Raw genomic sequence first — 18,302 nt, 5'->3', positions numbered from 1 at the left:
TTTGAGTTTCCGTACTGATTGTTTTTGTACGTAACGCGTGGTACAACTGCTAATGTATTAGTTTTATACAAAATTGTTTTACTTGTATTGGGCTGGTTTTCCCTTCGCGGGTTGGAAGGTCAAACAGGCAGTCGCTTCTGTAAAAAACCGGACCTGTCCAATCTTCAGGTTACGTAAGCGGACCTTGTGAGAAACGGGATAACGCTAGGTAGATTGTTTTACGCAATCATAAATTAAATAGTTGCTTATTTATATTGACATATAAAATTATTTGACACAACAAAAGAAAATAGAATAGAATCAAGTATAGTAAAGAGAAAGAAGTGATGGAAGTCATTCCATAATATTGGTAATGTTTTTTGTCTCTTTGCACCACGGGTATATATTAATTATTAATTGTTCCATAGGGAATGTGTTTAGTTGTACCATCAGACGGTTGGCCCATCGGGAGATAAACCCTGTGGTACAACTAGTTGTACCAAGCGGTTGTACCACGGGTCACACAGGCCGTCCCCCTGCCACCCCGGTCGTCTGCATGTCGACACAAGTAACTCAATGTTATGTGGTATTTATTTTAATATTTGTTTTAAGTGTATTTGTTTTTAGTGTGTCGTAAAAACCGACAGAGGGATTGTGTCCTCTAACATGATGGATTAATGTTATGGGCGATAGGCTGATCCCTTATCACCATAAGGTTCATCATATCCAGCTTACGACAACGTAGCAACAGTGGCTGCAAGTTGTCTTTGATTGCTTGTGGCTCTGCCCACCCCATTAGGGATTACGGGCGTGAGGTGTATGTATGTGTGTATGTTATTTTAAGTGCAAAAAAAGATTTTTTTATTTGTAATGTTCTTATTTTTTCAGAAACAAAGTGAACCGTGTTATTATTGTATCTACTGTAGTCTGCGTTGACATTTACCTCTAGATACATTAAGCCCTTAAGGTGTGTAGATAAGTGATGGATTACCACGATAGGTCTTACTCAATAACTTAAATCCTTCGCATTACATCCTACTACTAACTTTAACCTAAATCGGCGAGAATAAGCCATATATAGTTATTATAGTTACCTACTATATCACTATGTTTATATAATTTATAATTATCTATTTACTAGTACTGCCACATGGTCTACATTCACACATTCTCTTAACTAAATATATCTTTTTATTATATATGTGTTGCTCTGATGTAAATCACAGTTACGCGCACGCGTAGGTACAGTATTACCTATGTCTTAATTTATAAGAAATAAAAAAATAAACATTAAATAATTATATGATTATTATGGACTATCCATACAACTGCCTTATCCCTGACATCAGGATATGGCCATAAATATGATCTTTTATCTATATATCAGTTAGCTGTCATATGTATGGTTCACATTAATTTAATCATCAGTTTATTGTATTATCTAATAAAGTAAAGGAAAAAAGTTGTAGCTTTCGTAGTACGTACTCGTTATTTATTTGCTACGTTTCAGGAGCCTATTTTAAAGTATAGTTGGTATATTTATGTGATACTGAATAATAACTGAAAAAACTTGTTTGTTTGAATCTTAGAAAAACTTCAAACCTCACCACGTAGAGACATGCGGCTTTTGAATAAACAGAACTGTAATTGAAGGCAAACCCAACAAACCGCTTAAGTAAATACACGTCCTTTGACTCAAAAAGTCGTAACTCTAAATTGATTTTCATGTGACCTTCCTCCGTCTCCGTGGGCATATAAGTACTCTGTATGGAAGTTATAAATTTTACGATTTCTCGTCGGCCGTGACGTCGTCGCCCGCGGCAATGTTTATTTGAATAACATTCGCTTCCACCGCAGTCGTTTACGGGACCGGCCCCCGTAATATATTTTCATTATGTCCCATTTATTCGTGGGTTGCCGATATTGACTCTTTATATGCTTACCTTCAAATGTTAACAACGTATTCCGACGAGACGGTAGCGAAATGTACGGCGATTCCATTACATTTACATAATTTAGTGCGTATGAGTTTTTGGGAGCGACTTAAATTGATAGCCTCTAACGTTTTCACTTTCGCGCCTTTTTAAAAATGTCCCCGGATGGGCCAGGGTTACTTTATTGAGTATGATAATATTTTGTGTGCGTTACCCCAACAAGAAAGTATCTCCTAGAGTTATATGAGTAGAACGTAGTAGGTGTAAACCAAAATCTTGTGCCTTTAGTCAAAAATATATGGTGAAAATATTGAGCTTCAAATGTTACGCATTAAGTAAATATAAACAAAAAACCAAAATATGTAAACAACGGCTGGTTATCCGACCAAATCTGAATGACTACTAAAAAGCGACGGATTCATGCACAGTTTTTCTCTCTCCGATCATTCGTTTAGAATTTTCCTGCTAGAAAAACGTTACCCCAGCAAGAATCGTTTTTTCGATTTTTTTTCGAAACGACAGGGGGCACACATTTTTTATGTGGGGGCACATTTACAGCAGATAAGGCACCAACTATACGTTCTACTCATATAACTCTAGGAGATACTTTCTTGTTGGGGTAACGCACACTAATATTTTTGTAAAATTAAGTTAAGATAGTAACGAATTAAGGCGTTGGCAGCGATTCCCCGAGCCGCCATTCCCGCTACAGCGAGTCTCTTTACGGCTAGTGGCTTGACGTCGCGTTCGTTTTATTTTCCCTCTATGTTTTGTTTGCGTGTTTTATTAAATAATACGCACTGAATTTACACTGTAAAATTTAGTTGCTCTAATTACGGGAGCTCGGTGGCGCAGCGATTAACGCGCTCGGTCTGCGATTGTTGAAGTAAAGCAACTTTCGCAAAGGCCGGTCATAGGATGGGTGACCACAAAAAAAAAGTTTTCATCTCGAGCTCCTCCGTGCTTCGGAAGGCACGTTAAGCCGTTGGTCCCGGCTGCATTAGCAGTCGTTAATAACCATCAATCCGCACTGGGCCCGCGTGATGGTTTAAGGCCCGATCTCCCTATCTATCCATAGGGAAGGCCCGTGCCCCAGCAGTGGGGACGTTAATGGGCTGATGATGATGATGACAGGGAAGTTCGGTTTAAACGCACATCTTAAAAATGTAAACAGAATGTGGCAATGTTACAAAAAATTTAAACAAATATATTAATATAACTATAACACTATAACTATGTTACCAACACTCTACGTCGACCGATTTTTTATACTTAAGTATAATATATTATTATACATCGATGGATAGCAGATCCTCCGCCTAATCATTATTCTTTTAAATAGGTTTGTCACGTAACTTTAATTTTTTTTCTAGGAAGTAATAAGTAAGTCATGCTGCAACGTAGAATTTTCGTCGTAGAATATAACAATAATAACGGCCGCCGTCGTCCAGTGGTTTAAGCGATGGGCTCACGATCCGGAGGTCCCGGGTTCAAATCCCGGTGGGGACACAAAAATTACTTTATGATCCCTAGTTTGGTTAAGACATTATAGGATGATCACCTGATTGTCCGAAAGAAAAATGATCCATGCTTCGGAAGGCACGTTAATCTGTTCGTCACGGTTACTACTTACTGATGGAAGTAAGTAGTCGTTACATGAGCCATGTCAGGGGCCTTTGGCGGCTCAATAGTAACCCTGACACCAGGGTTTAAGGGGTTGGTAATCCACCTCACAACCCACACGATAGAAGAACTACTTATAGGTGAATTAGATTCCTGTTTATATGAATTACAAGTGCAGTCAACCGGTGCCTGTTTGCAATAAACCATAATTTTCGAGCAATTAGTTCCTTTGAACCATATTAATTTCTAATTATTTTGCAATTAAACATTTACTCAGTTTCCGTTTACATGTTTCAATTTATATTGATAACATGAAATTTTTAATACTATGGTCTATTCAGGCTTTAAATTAATGTGTTGCAACTGAATTAGTTTTCTTTCACCCAGAAGACTGCTAGCGTGTAACCGCTATGATTTATCTTATCCACGTTAATTCTGCATCTTAGAGTGACTCATTGCCCAAATCATCATTGTTCAAAAGGAAATTAGTCCGGCTATTTCATCATTTTATAAAAGGACTATTTATAGGCTTTTTAATCCCCGATACCGACCCCGCCGGCGTAGTCGATGATTTCCCTCATTCAGCGCTTATCGCTATCAACCCACTAGGGTCGATTAATTCTTTCAAATATCCTTCCTTTCAGACGACGCTCTGAGTCGAGGTTCGTGCTCAACTGAGCACCCTCAGGCTTGTTGTCTTAAATTTCGTACCGGGTGATAGCCGTCAGTGCCGGCCAAGTAGTTAATGCCGGCTAAGTAGTTAATGTCGGCCAAGTAGTTAATGTCATCTGCGGCAAATCTACAATAAGCCACGCAAAAAGAAAGTCTTTCTAATTCCTACTTGGGCTACTTGGGATGTGCTTCGAACCACACGATGCCGTTGATCACGGCTGTACTCTCTCTCTCTCTCTCCTTGGCATTTATTATTCCCATCTGATGGTGGGGTTTGCCTTCTTTGTACTTCTCTTCCACTTCGCTCTATCAGACGTGTCGTTCTCGGAGACATTGCACATGCACAGGTCCTTTTTGACCACACCCGCCCTTTTTGACCATAGGTACACGTCTTGTTTTTGGTCGTCTTCTTGGTCTAAGCCCTGGTATGTTTACATACCTATTCATAATCTGGAGGTCTTCTGCCCAAACCAACGAAGCCTGCTCTCTTGAAGCTTTTCGGGGATAAAGTCACAGTATAAATCTGAAAAATGATGAACTACAAATTTGGGCTTAAAACCTGTCACCGTACGGTTCATAGCTAAGTATCTTGAAATGCTATGAACCGTACGGTGATACTAGCTACACCGGTGTATTGTAGCTCTGCGAACCTTGACAAGGATACGGGCGTGACTGTATGTATAAATCTGTACAAGTCAAGTATAAGCACACCCTGGACACTTCATACAAAACACCTCGTTTTACACAGATATTACATATTGACGTCATCGTACACGCTCATCTGTATGTGTGACGTCTGACGCCATATGATTGAAGACTAAAGTAGACTTGGGGGGGAGGGGGGATTGAGGTAAACCTAGCTCAGCCGCTGATGGGAGCGGACAGTTTCCGTTCTGTACATAGTATTATATGCTATGAGTACAAAAATATAGTACCACGTATAAGTATCTCAATAGTAGTACGGCCTCCGTGGTCCAGTGGTTGAGCGATGGCCTCACGATCCGGAGGCCCCGGGTTCGAATCCCGGTGGGGACATATCACAAAAATCGCTTTGTGATCCCTAGTTCGTTAATGTAGTTACATGCTGATCACCTGATTGTCCGAAAGTAAGATGATCTGTGCTTCGGAAGGCACGTTAAGGCGTTGGTCCCGGATACTACTTACAGATGTAATTTTGTAGTCGTTACATAAGCCATGTCAGGGGCCTTTGGCGGCTCAGTAATAACCCTGACACCAGGGTTGGTGAGGTTGGTATTCCACCTCACAACCCACACGATAAAAAGACATAAGTAGTATTTCTTCAAAAAATAAGTAGTGGCCAGTCGTTAGCACGATATGAAGCAACAACCATCCGCTATCTCATTGGAACATTACAGATAACTGTCAGCGGTGCGTTCCCACTTTTTCTTAATGATGCTGATAGATGAAGAAGAATGGCGGCGGGGTGGCAAGACTAATGTGAAGCATTATTCCGCCGAGATAAACGGCCGCTTTCGACGTTTACATCAGATTATATCCTAAGATGTATGGAGTTTCTGAATGTAGGGTAGAAAGATCAGTGAGTTTTTGATTGAAAAGTTATTGCATTTGTTTTTCTTTGTGCTTGAGTCACTGAATATACAATAACATGCGTACAGACTTGTTATTTTATTCAAATTCTAATTCAAAAATATCTTTATTCAGTAGGTAACATAGTTACACTTTGAATCGTCAATTTTCACATAGCGAACGTCTCATCCGCCTAAAACTACTGCAGCTTCTCACAACCTGTTTAGCCGGGGAAAAGAAGCTGCAAAAAAACCTCGGCACAGGGCCCTAGACGATCTTTAAAAAAAGAAAATAAACATAAAATATTTTTATACAATTGAGTAATTTAGCTGCCTAATATCAGTTCTCAGACAGTTAATCCCATGCATTCATATCTTCTAAATAATCACTAACTTTATAAGTAATAACCTTTGTTGTTAAGTTTTTGTTTAACTACTGCCTTAAAACAGTTGAAAGGCAAATTCATAAAATACGTCACTTATTTACCTACTTAAAAAATGTCTCATTTAAATTAAAAACACGTTAGATTACACTTTTGTCGCTATGGTAAATACATTTATAACAACAACAACATAAGCTCACGACTATATCCCAATTAACATAACATAACATAACAAATACTTTATTGCACAAACAGGAAAAAACAAAATACAAAAACAAAAGAGAAATAGAATTAGTACAATATGCGGCCTTATTGCTAAGTAGCAATCTCTTCCAGGCAACCTTTAAGTATAGGAGATATTGAATATTAAGTAATATAGCGGGATAGTGCAGCATGGGAATACTTGTGCATATAAAAATAAATACACTTTCGACTACATAAACTACATAATAATAATACACATAATTATAATTGTTATAATAAATAAATATCACTACTTAAACTACCACATATACTATGGAAGAAAAGGAGTAGATAGATTATGAAGATGAAGAGGAAATTGGTGTAGTCAGAGGTACATCCATCGCAATATGAACTAAGTACCCACGCCTCACCGCGCATTCTGTTAGACGAACGGGATAAGTAGCGAACCGTATCGTGGTAAATAATGAAAACAAATCTCGTATTATTTGTTAATCGTATTTCTTACAGGAAGTTTTGTTTATCAAGTTATTTATTATGTGAACTATCTATAATGTGTTAAATATAGCATTCGAGTCTCACATGCTCTCCCGATTTATCAAGACCGGAGTTCACCAATTAAGTATGTTTAGCTTAGTTCGTTTAAATCTTGAACGACTACCAAATAGACTACTACTATAGAGGATGTATGCGTACTATTAGCATAAGGCCTGCAATTTTTTAACCTACAGATTAACACACATAACAATAAATGCATTTGATTTGATCAAAAATGCATTTAAATTAAGTGCATTTGGTTTTTTTGTCGATCTGCATTGTGTGACGTATGCGGCAGACTTGGTTGAGGGAGCTTAAACTAAATATACCGTGACTAGCTAAATGACGTATCTGCAATTTTTTGCCAAAGTGATTTATTTGTCTCTTATGACAATTGCAAAAGTTGTAAATCAGTTTCTACAAAAAATGCAGTAACGTCAATTCGCGACATCAGCGACGATATGATCCACGCAGGATATTTATGCCATACGCAATAATAGAAATAATAACGTTAGGGTTCGTAATGTTTATTGTATTATTTAATTATTATTAGATTATATAACTTAATAACAGACGGAATAAAGTCGTGAATCTAAATAAACATGGAAGATCAAACAATCAAAGGGAAACTAAAACTAGATACGGTGATGAAAATACTGGGACTTACCTGGAACCGACGAACCGACGAGTTTGAGTACGCAGTGCAGCTTCCACCCCTGAAGACACCTGTAACTAAAAGAAGAGTGTTATCGGATATATCACGGTTGTTTGATCCTCTTGGATGGTTAGCGCCAGTAATAATCTCAGCCAAGATTTTCATACAGAAATTGTGGCTATCGGGAATTGAGTGGGATGATGAGCTTCCACCTCAATTACTGAAGGACTGGTTAACTTACCGAAATAACTTGAATCAACTTACCACCTTTAGACTTCCACGATGGATCCATACTAGCGACGATGATGTTGTTCGCGAACTGCACGGATTTAGCGACGCATCTAATGATGCCTATGCTGCGGTTGTCTTTTTACGAGTTGTAGATAATTATGGCCACGTACATGTCACACTGATCACTTCGAAAACCAAAGTGGCCCCAATTAAGCAAATATCGATTCCAAGATTGGAATTGTGTGGAGCAGTCCTGTTAACGCGATTGCTAATTGAAGTTGCCAAGGTAATGGGATTGGATAAATCACAAGCTCGCGCTTGGACGGACTCGTCTGTAGTTCTTGCCTGGCTGAACAGTCGACCCAACAGATGGAAGACTTATGTTGCAAACCGTGTGTCTGAAATTGTAACATCATTAGATCCTGGACAGTGGTCACATGTATCGACGAAAGATAATCCTGCAGATTGCGCGTCCCGTGGGTCAAAAGATCTTGAAGGTGAAACACTATGGAGAGAAGGTCCATCCTGGCTGAAAGAAAAGGAAATCAAGTATAAAAAGGAAGTTGTGAAAGAAACACAATTGGAAGCAAAGGAAAGTAAGGTTTGTTTAGTAAATACTTACACCAGTGAAGATAAAAATTCACTTGAAGAGCTCGTAGAAAGGTGCTCATCATTTAGGAAACTCATCCGTGTTGTGGCTCTCTGCAAAAGATTTGGAAAATTAATTAGAAAAGAAAAAGTTAGTCCTTGGGTAGAAAGTTTAGAAATTCAAGAAAGTTTAAAGATATGTATAAAGATAAATCAAGATAAATACTTCCACGAAGAGCTGCAAAACCTGTAAGAAATACACGCTAATAAGACATTGCGGTTGTATTATTTTTGGGATCAGCTTGTTCATTGGTTCTTTGATTTTTAATTTGGAACTGGCATATTATTTCTTTTGTTTTTATTTTTAATTTCTTCTTTTTCGAACGGGAACGTTTTCCCGCCTTTTTGAAAGGCGGTGGCGGGAATTTTGTTCGGTTGCGGCAATCGGTTATGAAGAGTTGGAGAGTTAACATTGTTTATGAAAATATAACATTATTCAAGAGTTGAACTGTTGTTGTTGAGCTGAATTGCTTGATTACGACGAACACCTCCTCGAGAGCTGTAGTATTATCACAATAATTTGATTTGATTTGAATGATCTTTACTTACTTCTACCGAAAATGTTTGGAGTAGATAATCTGGTATTTCATTAAACTATGTCTTATCCTGTCATCATGGTGCGGAAAAGCGTCGGCGTCACCGCCCGGTCGGCAGCTCGGTCATCTACGTTCTCTCGGAAATATGATCTTCAATATCTGTTTACCGCTTTATCTATTTCCGTTTACTTCCTTTCTTTGTTATAAGAATGATTTATGTGTAAGTACATCTTTTAAATAATAACAGTAGTAAGTACGTGTGTAGGTATTTACGTATCTAGATGTTTATTTTTACTTATTTGAGAGCAATGTTTGTGTCTTATAATATTAATTATAAGATTAGTAATTATTTAGAAGATATGAATGCATGGAATTAGCTGTTTGGTAAATGATATTAGGCATAATTAAAGCACATAATAACGGGTTCTTACCGCGTTTAAATGGGGATATGAGACTCCCGATATTTCGATACTGATATAAGGCAGCCAAATTACTAAATTGTATATCAGTATTTTACTTTAAAAAGAACATCTAGGGCCCTGTGCCGAGGATTTTCTTGCAGCTTCTCTTTCCCGGCTATACAGGTTATGAGACGCTGCTGTTTTAGGCGGATGAGTCGTTCGTTATGTAAAAAAAATACGATTCAAAATGTAACTATGTTACCTGCTAAATGAAGATATGTTTGAATTTGAATAATTCTCATTCACGCTTATTTACTCTGATTTGAGGGATACCAAATCTGAAATTTATAATCTAAGTACCTAAATAACACTTAAAAATATACAAATAAAACAAAAAAAAAATAGGCGTGAGTTTATGTATGTATGTATGTACTAAATACAAAGTCTCCGTTTACATTCATATAATTGGTTAAAATACTTTCTAGGTAAAGGTATGCTCAACTGCCTGGGAATTCTGAGGCAATGAGCAATCCGAGCATTTTTAAGAGGTATTCTTACGTGTCTTGCGCTACTTGTTTCTCGCTCTGCCGCCCCGCTTTTTTCAATAAGTACTTATATGATTTAAATTACCCTCAGGGGATCTAAAAGAACAGATTGAAGCTGTAGCGGCGCGCTATTACTTACTCATATAAAAGTAAATGCGTAATATCAAATAGCCATATTAATTTTTTGGATGAATTACCTAAATGTGCCCGTTTTAGACCCCCAAAATAACGTACGTACGTAACGTAGTAACGCAGTACGTACAAAAAAGTTTGATAATTCAAACGCGCGTAGTAACAGGCTTAGAAAACAAAATATATATTTTTTTACGCAAACAATTTCGCTCGGTTCGTTGTAATCGCAAAATAGCGACAGTAACATAAAACTGGCGAATTTTTTCACGCGAATCACGTTGTAATGAAAGACAAACCGTCGTAATCTTGATAAGCTAGGTGCAAGCTAAATTGAATTACAAATTTCCCGGAGGCCATGATATTATGTAAATTGTGCGAGCTGGAGGTAAGTATAAGAGTTCTCTGCAGGAATCAGTGTCTTTCTGAATTGTATCGTTGTTTTATGATACGATAAACTAAGGTTACTATCGTGGACAGTGAAATATTCGTTGTATGCGAAGTCAAATATTGTTTCTATTACTATAAAATTGAAAAAAAAAATAGCAAAAAAGGAAAATTTAATCGAAAAAGTCTAATTCGTACGGGACCTGAACCCGCAGCTGCGCCCACGCCGAACGTCTTGGCTTGACAAGAGCTAACTAAGCTAAGCTAAGGTTAAACTCCCGTCCGAGTTAGATTTTTTCGTATCAATTTTCTCTTTGTGAGTTTCCCTAAGCACAGGTAAGTGCTATAAAAACAAAAAAGAAAGATATATCGTTAACTACATACATACATAAACTCACGCCGATTTCCCACCGGGTTCAGCAGAGACTATGGTATTCCATTTGTTGACACCTGACACACTTCTCTTCTTTCTTCCACATTCATAAATCGTTTCATATACGCACGCTGGTTTAGAGTAGAATATCGATAAATATTATGTATTTGTTCGGAGACTTCCTTCTTATTTCTTCTTCTTCATGATTAATATTTTCTTGTGTTAAAAAGTTAATTACAATTATAATTACAATACAAAAAATACAGTGATTTATAAAACTTAAATAATAACATTAAAAGTGTAAAACGTGTAAATATGTGAAAAACAATAAACTTTTTAAATATTACTTTATGTGGTCGTTTAATTAGAATACCAGCACACCACTTAATAATTAAACCTAGAACGCCACAGTATTAAAGCGCAAATAAACCGTAAATAATTGCTGAACATACATGGGGGTGTTTCTGGTAGCTAATGAGCCCCTCTATCTAATTTTTCATTTTGAACGTGAACTTCTGGGCTACCCTGTATACATTTATACAATTAAAAGCTGTTTACCTTGTTCTTTAATTAAGTGAAATACATAACCATATTACAGATACTAAGTCACCATCATTGTTTAAGCTTTGTTCACTTCACCATTAGCGATGTCATTTATTGTGTTACTAAATGCACGTTATGAAGATAACACGAGAGTTAGGTGCGTACGTGATAATTACCGTCGTAGACGACATTTTCGAGTCAATTTTCTCAATGTTACATTCATTCATTATGCCGCGCTTGTTATCCCAAACGGGGTAAGTAAAGCCATGAGTCATTTATAAGGCAACCCGTAGTCGTTCGTGATATTCGAGCTAAGACGGATATGATGTGCAAGGTGCTTGGTTGTCAGCCATTAAAACCATTATTTTCAAAAGGATATTTGCGGCTACTCTTGAATTGCTCCACTGCGGGTTGGCAGAGAATAAAATTATTTTAAATTATACCTGTCATTTTCTTATCCGTTGAAAAATAAAAGGACGGGTAAACGACAGATATAAAATTTATGGAATTTCAATTCTCTTCACGTCAATTTTATGATTCAATTCACGTCAATTTTAGCAAGTAATTTAAAAAACCCTTCCAAAATTTTATATTGGCCAATATAAAAAAATCCGACAGAATTAAGTTGATATCACGCCTCAAACGGGTTGCAAATGAACGAGATGCCTATTTGTCGACGTCGATGCCGGGCTATTCATTCATTTTAAAATTAACAGTTGTCAATCATCTGTCTCTTTCTTTTTCCGAGGATAAGAAAATGACAGGTACAACGTAAAATAAAATTAGGATTCGGGGCCATTAGGCATGCATATACCTTTCTCAACTTAGAAAAGTTGAGGACGCCACATTTGCACTTTTGCATATTCTTCAACTTGTGGTTGCATGAAACAAATCGCTTAAAGCGAAAAGGAAGAAAAGTTAAGAATAAAGAATTTAGAAAGTTCCTTTCAGCCAACCCCCAGTAGGGCAGCGTGGTGGAGTATGCTCTACATCCCTCCGGTTGATTGAGGGGAGGCCTGTGCCCAGCTGTGAGACATAATTATATAGGCTGTTTATGTTTTATGTACTTTCCGAAATTAAACCGGTGGTTTGGTGAGGCGCCCAGCCGTTACACAACAGAGGTCGTTGAAAGATTTTCAAGTTAAGAAGCTATAAAAAGAATAGAAAGTTCCGTTTTAATTGCGTCAGTGTTCCAACCCTTTAGGCTGCGGGGGCGACGCGCCAGGTATAATGGGATGCCATGACGTCCCAATTAAGGTAACTACTTACTTAAGGGATCTGTTCAACAGTGAGCGTTGGAGCGGCGGGTGACAAGGGAAAAAAGGAAAAAAAGAAAGGGGGGTTTTGGGGAAAGGGGGTTAAAATGGCCACATCGAAGCAATTCATCTAAGAAAGCAATATTGCTCTTTGACATTTTGTTTGCGTTGCGCACTTACTTTTATATACGCAAATGTCAAATTGCATTATTGCTTTCTTAGATGAATTGCTTCGATGTGGCTATTTAACCCCGTATTATGTAGCTCAAACAAACAACATAACAAGAAAAAGCATATTAATAACCAAATCTAATCAACTCATTTATCTATAATGTAAAAATGAATCGCAAAATGTGTTGGTAAGCGTATAACTCAACAACGCCTGGACCAATTTGGCCAATTCTTTTTTTTTAAATGTTCTTAGAAGTCCATTATGGTTTTTACGGTGAGAAAAAATCGTATATTTGCCGGAAAAGTTCTAAAAACAGCCCTTTTCTTTTCCCATACAAACGTTGTCTTACCATAAGTAGGAACAAAAAACTGCAAATTTACAATCATTACAAATCTTTTTGACTGGACGAAGTCTGTCGGGTCCGCTAGTTGATAAATAATGTTTACGCGTCATACAATATGCGTTTGACAATAGTTTGTTTTTTTTGTGTGTATATACTTTTTATTGCTCAGTGTGTGTTGTTTGCTTGTTTGTTGTTACAGTCTCTTTTCAGACTCTACTCTCTTTCGAATAATAAATTAGTAATAATTAAAATATATTTCAGTTATTTATAAAATACAGCCACTTCACATACATTAAAACATTTTACATTTAGAACTGCATCTGCACCTGACTGAGGAGCTCGGTGGCGCAGCCGTAAACGCGCTCGGTCTGCGATTGTTGAAGTTAAGCAACTTTCGCAAAGGCCGGTCATAGGATGGGTGACCATAAAAAAAAAGTTTTCATGTCGAGCTCCTCCGTGCTTCGGAAGGCACGTTAAGCCGTTGGTCCCGGCTGCATTAGCAGTCGTGAATAACCGTCAATCCGCACTGGGCCCGCGTGATGGTTTAAGGCCCGATCTCCCTATCCATCCATAGGGAAGGCCCGTGCCCCAGCAGTGGGGACGTTAATGGGTTGATGATGATAAACATCTGTTGAGCTTTATATAATCTAGAATGTTTCTCATTCAGCGCATCATGGAACACATCAAGACCTCTATAATATGTATATAATTCAATCTCATCTTATCTAATCCAAAGTGTCCCACTGCTGGGCAAAGGCCTCCTTCCATTTCTTCCAGGACTCTCTATCCAGTGCTTCCTCTGACCAGCCTTCCAGGAAAGCATCCAAGTCGTCGCGCCATCTCTGCTTCGGTCTGCTACACCTGCGTCTGTCTCTATTCGGAGACCATTCTGTGGTGATCTTAGCCCACAGGTCGTTAGGCATCCGACAGACGTGACGTCACATTGGCGGATAATTTAATCTTATTCGGATTTATAAATTCATCTTAGCTATAGAACGATTGTTCAACGAGCCATCGTTTCAGTTGGACTTTGAACACCGAGCTTGGAGCGGCTGCGGTGGAACCCGGAAGCTTGTTGTACTAAAACATAAACATACATAACAAACGTATTAAAAGACATATTAACGTTTATTTAGTCAGTCTACGTTAAGCAGTCGGTCCCGGCCAGTGGCGGCAAAGTGTCACTCCTCATAATCATCATCAATTTAAGAGCCACGCTCTTGTAGGTGTAGCATTTTCCATTCCAGTCTATCAAAGGCCAATTCCTTCACTTCCCTAAAAGACACGACGTTAACCTTCTCTTTAATCTGTTCCATGTAAGCTCTTCTTGGTCTTCCCCTTCCTCTCTTCCATTTTTCTTTTTTGTCACTTCTCAGTCCCGCCGGCTCAATAGTAACCCTGACACCAGGGGTGAGCTGAGGTCGATCATTGATCACACAACTCACACGAGAGAAGTCCTACATAATTTTACATGATGTTTTATGTTTTTTAAATAAGATGATCCGTGCTTCGGAAGGCACGTTAAGCCGTTGGTCCCGGTTACTACATACTGATGTAAGTTAGTAGTCGTGGCCTTTGGCGGCTCAATAGTAACCCTGACACCTGGGTTGATGAGGTTGGTACTGCACCTCACAAGCCACACGATAAAAGAGAAGAGAAGAAGATTTTACATGATTTGGATTATTTTCCAAACAAAAAATAACATACATACATTCGTAAATAAACTAAAGCCCGTAATTCCAATAGGGTGAGCAGCGCCACAAGTAATCAGAAGACGACTTGCAGCCACTGTTGATACGAAGTCCTAAGATATGGTATAATGAATCTTATGGTGACAGGTAGGTGACAGGGGATCAGCCTATCGCCCATAATTGGCCATCATGTTAGTAAAGGTATAATTCCTCTGTCGGATTTACGAAATGCCCATGAAAAAAAAAAAACAGACAGCAAAAGAACACTAAAAGTGTTCTATGTATGATAAAATTATGTAGTGTAGTTTTAAGTAGTATAGTTATATGTAGGTAGCTGCCAAACCAGTGTAGAAACTACATGTAAAGTTATATTATTCATCTCTTTGTATATGTATAATCATAGGATCAATCTGCCATTGACTTCAAAAAAGATAATTTTCTACAGATAAAGTACAGTTAGTTACTACGTAAATATTATCTTTAATAACCTCCACCCGCGATTCGCTAGGAGTTGGTCAACATTTAAAGTAACCACCCCGTCCTTCATTTGAATGGGATCCATTAAAAGTAACATTCGGACAAACATTATAAAACATTTATGTACCGGGAATACACTTAATTAGTTCACTTTCATGTTTTATTACACAGTAATTGTAATGTAATTAATGCCACGGGTAATTTATGGCTGGATACGTTATTTTATTTTATTTTGTTCCCGCACAAATTTGGGTATCATTCGAATGTTTAAAACATACATAGGTACATAAATGGAGCTTACACCACCACGCTGCTCGACTGCGGCAGCTTACTTATGATTTCCCTTATTGCACTCTCCAGATATTCCATACGAGAATCTCCTTTTTACCGTTTAACTTGTACATTCAAACGAGGCACAGCCCGCGAGCTCTCCCCCTTAGTCCTCAGCGGCTTATGGCCATTTAAGACTAAGCGTTGCCCACACGAGGCACGAGCCACAGCCACTAGCGCCGCCACGAGAAGCTAGACGCAGCTACAAAAGTAGCTGAAGCGCGCGAAAGCCACTTGTGGCCGGTGGTCGCCATTTTTGGTCGGTGGCTACTACTTTTTTAACCAATGAATGCAGTATCATAATGGACTCGGATGAAGAAGGTTTCATTGCACTGGTTCCGATAAGAAAACGTCGTAGAAGACTCAGAGGGGTTAAAGTCGGCACCCGATCCGAAATGGTATGGGGTGGAGAGTTATCGTTCTGTACGTAGTAATTATGATGGTTATGGGAGGACAAGAAGGTGAAGTCATTTCCTGAACGTTTGGCCCAATAGGTATGGGCGTTGATGCAATCCAAATATACAATTTAGTACTTACCGGGTTTTCGGTACAACTCTAGTATAGAGCAGTGAAAGTATACACCTAACTAAACTAAGAATAACTGAAGATAATGGATTTGTTATTCTATACAATAAGAGGACTCATTTTCTCACACTAAATCATAAAAGTGAGATTTATATTTCCTCATATTTTATACTCGCTTGAAAATCTTTTAAATAATCACGTAACGCAGAGCGAGCATCAAGATAGTTTATTCACTGAAATTCAAGTTTGAAACTAAAAACTTTCTTAACTCACCACAAATGAAGTTAAACTTTCATCAGCGGGACTAAATGAAATGAATGAAATTGTAAATTTTTCATACAAAAGTTAAAGCTCCGAGAGTACCTAACGTTCTGGTACCGCTGTTTTAAACATTTTTTTTGCAATTTAGTACATATAATATTTTATTTCGAAATTTCTGTTGAGTAATTCTGTTTTCGTGACATTAAGTAAGTACTTATGTGAAATAATTTTTAATTCTGAATTCATTCTTTCTTCATTCACTTATTTTTGCGAATGTACATTTATCTTATTTTATTTTAATAGCGTGGAGTTTTGCCTATATTTTTCATCAGTTGTATGTTTTTGTATTCTAGTCCCTTTTTACGGCTTTTTTTGTTTTGATATCACTTGTCGTGCTCAGGGAAACACACAAAGAGAAAATTCAATCGAAACAGTCAATGACCTCCGTGGTTCAGTGGTTGAGCGTTGGGCTCACGATCCCGTGGTCCCGGGTTCGATTCCCGGTGGGGAAATATCACAAAAATTACTTTGTGGTCCCTAGTTTGAATAGGACATTACTGGCTGATCACCAGATTGTCCGAAAGTAAGATGATCCGTGCTTCGGAAGGCACGTTAAGCCGTTGGTCCCGGTTACTATTTACTGATGTAAGTACTGTGTATTTGAGAGGGCTCGAACTAATGTAGCCCGAATGGCCACTGCGACCTATTAAGGTCTATTGTGGCCATACTGATGTAAGTAAGTAATCCTTACATGATACATGTCAGGGGCCTTTGGTCGCTTAATAGTAACTCTGACACCAGGGTTGATGAGGTTGGTACGCCACCACACAACTCACACGATAGAAGAATCGAAAAAGTCGACGGGATGGTGGGCCGCGGGTTCAAATCCGCCGAAGTTTCGATGTAATTTAGTCATCCTATTTAATTAGTAGTGTTCCAACATTGCTAGAGGGCATTTATCACAGATATTACCACATTTACCTACCTACTCTATAAATAACACAAGGTCAGTAGTATTGAATGTATTCAATGATGAACACCGCTACTAACAGTACCTGTATACACTACACGAATACTTATACTTAGATACTATAGCGAAGTAAGTGTACATGTACATCTGTTTGGGGTCAGCGGGTCCGCCCCTCAATTAGCACCGCATCGCTCAATGTCCGAGGAAGAATTAGCACTTTACTAACCGAGATACTTGAGTAGAAACCCTTATACCCATCAACATATATATATATTATACTTGTACTACAAGGAAATGCTTTATGTGGGTACTTGAATCTCAGAAAATACTTACGCTATCTCTCCGCGGCCTTTGAAGATACTAAAAACAAAATCCATGTTAGGTTTCCTGAGAAATACTTTTCTCTTTACAAGATTTATCGGACTCATTCGAGTTTAGGTATATTCGTAACATAACCTGACATACGCTCACGACTATATATCCAATTGGGCTAGTCATAGGTTCATCCATCACAAGAACTGAGTAACCACGTTCACCTAGCTTTCTGTTAGACCAACGTGTTAGGTGGTGAGCCTTATTACCATCCCCCGATACCGACCCTGCCGGTGTGGTCGACGATTTCCCTCAATCAGCGCTTATCGCTATCGATTAATTCTTTCAAATATTTTTCCTCTCATACGACGCCCTGAGCCGAGGTTCGCGCCCTACTGGGCACCCTCAGGCCTGTTGTCTTAAACGTTGTACCGGGTGAGTGCGCTCCCTATTTGTCCGGCCAAGTAGTTAATGCCATCTGCGGCAAAGCTACAATAAGTCACGTCAAAAAAAAGATCCTTATTACCTTCTATAATGATAAGCTATTTGTTACTCGTATTTTACTTGAAGATAAAAACAATATGTTCAAATAATAGTTTTTAAGTATACTACACTATAATTAAGTTTTGTTTTAATGTATG

This window comes from Pectinophora gossypiella, chromosome 11 (assembly GCF_024362695.1).
Source record: "Pectinophora gossypiella chromosome 11, ilPecGoss1.1, whole genome shotgun sequence".
Lineage (NCBI taxonomy): Eukaryota > Metazoa > Arthropoda > Insecta > Lepidoptera > Gelechiidae > Pectinophora > Pectinophora gossypiella.
Note: the sequence above shows the minus strand (reverse complement) of the source record.